Consider the following 5910-nt stretch of genomic DNA (forward strand, 5'->3'; position numbering starts at 1 on the left):
CTTGAGCAATGGCCGTCTCCAGCGTCTCTGAGCTTCCATTGGCGCCGCGCGGGCTCCTGGCGTGTCGCCTCCGCTCTGTGAGGCCCCTGACTGCTGGCTTCGTCCCAGGGGAATTGGGCTCCCCGTGGACCCGCTCTGCCAAGTCAGCCCCTGGGCTACCGGCAGCAAATCGGCACCGCGGCAGTGGGGGAGCTACCGCCTGGAGCCAGCCCTGCTGCACAGGCCCGGAGGAGCTTGCTGCAGTAAGGCCCTGCTGGGAGCATTTCACACTCGTGGCACTAGTGCGAGCCGTGGCACAAGCCTGCCGGCGGGATATTTCTGCCCGGGGAGTCCTGGCCATGGCTGCAGGGAGGCAGGCGGAGCTGGGGGAAGGTTCTAAGTTGCTTTGCCATCCCCATCCAGCCCTGTCCACTTCTCTGGATGGGCAGGGCCCCCAGGGACTAGGATCCTGGGCCATTAGGCCGTCCCGTTAAGGGGGATTTGCAAAGGGCCCGGCACGGGGCACCTGCACCGATTCCAGGCTACAATTGTGTGACTAGCACGTGCCTAACTCTCCCCTTGCACGCAGGACGGCCCCGTGTGCAGCCGCTAATTCACCCTGGCCCCGAGTCTGGAGGAGGGTCTCAGCCCCGCTAAGGCTGCATGGCCGTGTATCCAGCTGGGTGCACGTTCCCTGCAGACAGGGCCAAGCCCGGGGGGGCTGCAGGAACCGTCGCCCTCGCGGCTCGGCCGGGGCCCTGTGTCTTTCAGAGCAGATCTAGCCCCCCGCTCCGGCCTGTTCTCCGAGAGCGGGGCTCTTTCACCCGGCTGTGCACCTGCCCGGGCAGCGTGGAGTGACTCTGCCTCCGGGCAGACGCTTGGATTCAAGGCTGTCGGTGTGGGGGCGGGGGGCCTTCCTGCCCAGGGGAGGCAGCTCTGTTTAAATCCCAGCGCTGGAGTGGCTTTGAACGGTTTAAATCACAGCCGCAGCCAACTGCTTCTCCATTCCCTGGCCGTGCCTCCGGCAGCCGCAGCCAACTGGGCCAGGATTTCACGTGGTTTTGGCTTCCTCCGAGCGGTGAGAAAACCGAAGCTCCCGCCGCTCCCCAGGGCGCTGGGCGGAAGCGACGTGCCCATGTCTGGGAAAGCTCGGCCCTGCTGCCCACGTGAGCACGCCCGCACGTGCACGGCAGGGCTGGCAGGCCTTTCGCAGACTGCTCACGTGGCCGCTGAGTTTAAAATAAACCTGGCAGAGCCGCTTGTGGGTCAGCGCTTCCTGCCAGGGCTCGGCCCAGCTGGAGGCTCGGAAACGGGGCTGGGCGAAGACGCTGGGTTGCTGGTGGCCAGATGCGCAAGGCGGCAGTGGTGCTGTGTGGCTGGGTTCCACCCCAGAGGCTGCTGCATTCCAGCACCGAGCGAAGCACCCGGTTTAAGTAAATGCTCTTGCCTATAAAAGTGGGAGAGCTGGGAATCTGGGGCCTGCCTATAGGGCTCTCCTGAGGTTCTTAGGGGGCTTTTGCAAACTCCCTGATGCCTCCTGCCCCGATGGTGAGATGGGAAACTGAGGCACGCACTGTCCAATCACATTAAACTGTTCTGTGGCTGCCCTGCCTTAACCCAGTGCTCCAGGACGGCTCGGGGAGCTGGCCGTGCCGCAGCCGCTCAACCTTTAGTGCAATGCTGGCACATGGGTGCCTTCTGTGTGTGGCTCAGGACCCTGCCCCCGTGCTGGGCAGGGGGGTGCTGCGGCTTTGGCCTGGCCTCCTTCCCAGCACTGTACGGGGGGGGTTTCGGGAGGCTGTCGTTCCCGGGTGGGCTCTGGGGGCTCCGTGCCCTGCTGCGCATTGGGGGTCAGTTGGGAGGGTTTTGCACTGGGACCGAGTGGCTCTTGCTGCACTGTTGGGATCATGCAAACTGCCCTCTCCCCCCGATTCCTCCTCCAGCGCCCGCCCAGCCCGGCATGAGGTGGCCTCCGGACACAGCAACCCCCCTGCCCACCCCAGAGCGGGTACGGCGCTCGGTGCCAGCTGAGCTGTGCTTCCAGGCCTCCGGGACCTGATCCTGGCCAGCCTGAGAGCTCACCAGTGCTTCCTCTGGGCCCTGCTGTCTCCTGCACCCTCGGCTTCCGCGTCGCCCTTCTGCTAGGGGACACGGGAGGTCTGCTTGCAGGCAGGCCCGGAATGCAGCAGATCTGCCGTCAGTTCCCTGCTCTGTGACAGCCTCCCCGTGTGTGTGTGAGCCTGGGCGAGCCCCTGACTCATGCTGTGCCTCAGTTTCCCTCCCCTACACTAGGGTGGGGGGAGCTTATTTCCTCACTCACAGACTCTGCTCTTAACCTAATCGCCTCCCCTGTGTGCTTAGCCTGAAAGGAAGGAGCCCCACGTTTTGCTCATGCTCCTCTTGGCCGAGCAGCCTGGCGCGAGGGCAGGGAGCCAGGGGCTGCCCGTCAGCCCAGCAGGCCGAGCCAGGCTGTGGGGAAGGCCGGGGCCCTGGCCCTGGCCCTGGCCCTGGCCCTGTGAGCTCCGCTGGCCAGCCGGCGGGTGTTTGGGCCACACTGCGAGCGCCGGAGCGGGCCGGGGTGCTAGCTGTGTGCCCACCCGCACCTTCCCTCTGCTCCCGCAGTCCGGGTGGGGGCGGATTAGAGCTTTGTGGGCCCTGGGCTAGAACAAGTGGGGGACCAGCTCCTCCCCCTTCTGCCTGCAGCCCCCCCCCGGCCCGGCCCGGCCCGGCCTGCCCACCACGGGGCAGGGTGCCGGAGCACCTATTTTTCCGGGGCCCCTGAGTAGGCTGGGCCCCGGTTATGGCCCCCACTGGCCCAGTGGCTAATGCGCCACCAGCCCTGGAAATGCCCCTCGCCCGAGGAAGGAGGGGGCTGCTGTTTCACTGCCCCGGGTGACGTGGGCTGTGGAGGTGCCTGGCCTGGGTGGGGCTCACCTAGCAGCATGCCCAGGCCGGGCTGGATGGGCCCCGGGCTCCGGGCCGCCCCAGCCCGACTCTGGGGCCCGCGCCCCACGCCACAGAAGAAGGTGCAAGGGCCCCGCAGGAGGCCGGTCGGGGGGAGCCTGCTCCCTCGCCCACCAGGAAGGCCTCCGCCTGGGGCAAGTCTTCCAGGGCTGTCTCGGAGGCGGCTGTTTACATTCAAACTGCCGCCCTTCCCCTCCGGGCCCGGGGACGTGGGGCCTCCCGCTCCCCCACGGGGGCCTCCCATGTGCGTGGCGCCGGGGCGGACGCTGCCAAGGCAGGGCCACGTGCTTTCTCTCTCCCATGGGGCCGCAGGAGTCGTGGAACTGACGGGCTGCCAGCTCCTCGGGCGCGTGAGTCAGAGTCGCCGAGTTCCCGCCCCGCCCCACGGCCCACAGGAGGGAAGGGCGATTTCACGCGGCCGGGCCCCGTGACGGCTCCGCCCCCAGCCATGCCCCCTCCGGGCTTCCTCCCGGCGGCCGGCTGCTGTTTAAAAGGACGAATCACATTCCTCGCCAAGCCGCCCCCCACCCACCTGGCCTTCCCCTGCACGTGTGCGCACTGTCCGGCTGCACGGCCCGGCCGGATGCAAAGACAATGACACACGGCGCAGGCTGCTTGTTGCAAAACCAGGCTCTGGGGCTGGCGTGGACGGAGGGGGTGGGAGGCTGGGGGGGGTTTAGTTGTGCAGGGCGAGTTGGGGGGGCTAGCTCCACGGGGGTGCTCCCATGTGGGGGAATGTCGCTTTAAGGGTTGTGGCTGTCGCTGGGCGATGCTCACCTGAAAGGCGACATGAGGGCGAAAGTGGGGCCGGGCCCCTATTTTTATGCCCCGGACGGTGTATAAAAATACCCAGCGTTTACCATCTTCTGTGCCGTGCTTCTTAGCGCGCTGGCTTTAAATCGAGGCCCATCTCCCCAGGCCACTAGAGGAGGCACACACGTGTCCGGGTTTGCGGAGGGATTGTGAAAGTGTCCGTCACTATGGCTTATTAGCACACGGCCTAATCACGGGCCTCCTCAGCCGCCCCTTATCTCGCCCAGGGGACAGGCCTGTCATTCGCAGAGGCAGCCTGGTTACTCTTGGACATGAGCTTCTCTCGCACCCACTGGGGCCTCCCCGGGGCTCACGGAGGGAGGACGCGTCTGCTAGGCTCCGTCATCCCCCGAGCTCCATGTTCGTTCGTCTCTACGGGCCAGGACTCCTGCTGTGCCGGGCCCCAGGGCCAGCCAGCTGCAGGCCAGGCTGGCCCACTTGAACAGCCCACAGACACCCGTAACCGACGCAGTCGCGGTGCCTTAGTCACGTCACTCCGCTCTGCCCTGCAGCCTCCTCTGGGGCGACTCACAGCGGCTGTCTAACAGCCGCCAGCAACCCCGCTTAGAATACATAAAAGTGTTCTCTTGGGCCCCGGGACAGTGTGGGGCAGCCGCCTTGGGCCCCACATGCCGGGGGGGCCTGCAGGTCCCAGGGCAGCCTGGCGCTGGCAGCAGGGGGTGGGCCTAACCTCACACGCCGGGGCCGGAGCTGCAGGAAGCGGAGGGATCCAGCCCTGCCGGGGCTGCTCCCCTGGAGCAAGGCAGCTGGGAGCTGGGCGTGGGGCAGTGGAGTGGGCTGGGTCAAGGGGGAGACACCCAGCAGCCAGCACCAGCCTCCCTGGTAACCCCTGGGCCATGTTGCATGGGGACGGGGGCAATGGGGCAGGATGGAGGGGAGCAGGGGCAGGAAAAGGCAGAGCGGGGGCGGGGCTTGGGCAAAGTGGGCGGGGCCTGGGCCAGAGCAGGGATTGGACCTCCCTGGGCTCCACACCCCCCTAGGCCCCTCCCTCAGGCTGAGGCGGTGACGTAACTCAGGGGTATAAACTACTCCCCACGGGGCGAGGCCTCGCTCGGGGCAGGAGGGCGCCTTTCCCTGGGGGCTCCAGCTGCACCGGCGTCGGGGGGATGTCGGCTTTGCGTGGGTGTGCGGGTCCCATGCCCCCCGGGAGCCCCCCCCGCCCGGCTCAGCAGGGAGGGGACTGCCAATGCATTCAGTGCCCGGACAAGGGCAGCTGGCAGCCCTGGATACAGACACCCCTGCTACGTGTGGGGGGGATGCAAACTGCACGAGGCTGAGACCCTCGCAACTCATCTCAGCCCAGGCAGGCTGCATTCCAGGGGGAGAGGCTCCGCCGCCCAACCCCCGCCACCAAGAGCGGCACTGGCAGAGTTAAAACCCCAACCCTGCCTCCTGAGGGGCCGGGCTTGGCTGCTGGCCCGGAATGGGCTTGGGGCCACCCAGGAGCAGCCAAGGGAGTGTCTCAAAATTCAAGCGCGGCTGCGCTTACGTGTGCCCGTCATGTGTTGGATCGGGTCGAGTTTTGATCACCCCCAGGCGTAGGGCTTTCCAGGGGAATCCTCAGCAGGCCACGGCCGTGGGAGCAGCTGGGGGAAACAGGCCCAGTCCTACGGCACCGGGTGGGTTTAATGACGCTCTGGTCTGGTGCAAACACCCTGCTGAGCGCTGTGTTTCCCTGGCCCAGCAAACTGCTTTCAGTAAAACGGACCCAAACTCTCACACCCAGCCACCAAGTTTTATCCCCAGTTTGGAAAACGTTGCCATGGATGGTGAGTACGTTCCACTCCCTGGGAGCCGGTCCCGTCTCATGGGGACACGGGGCCGGAAGGGACGTCCTGGATACTTGCCTGCTACCGCTGGCAACCCCGCTACACCACCCCGTCTCAGCTGGGCACGAAAGAGTTAATCAGCATATTGGGCACAGACTGGTTTTATTGACCCTCATTCCAGTACAGATGCTACACATGTTCCTTGCGCTGCCCAGAACCTACCCCAGAGCTACATGAGGAGTTCTGTTAGCTTGGGCCCATAAGAGCTTGTACGTAGTTCCTAGGGCCAGATGGACGAGCGCAGAGCTGTAACCAGGGTCACCCCGGAGCAGGGTTCACATGAACACGTGATCTCTGGGAGCCA

Source organism: Pelodiscus sinensis, chromosome 5, assembly GCF_049634645.1.
Source record: "Pelodiscus sinensis isolate JC-2024 chromosome 5, ASM4963464v1, whole genome shotgun sequence".
In the NCBI taxonomy this organism is placed as follows: domain Eukaryota; kingdom Metazoa; phylum Chordata; order Testudines; family Trionychidae; genus Pelodiscus; species Pelodiscus sinensis.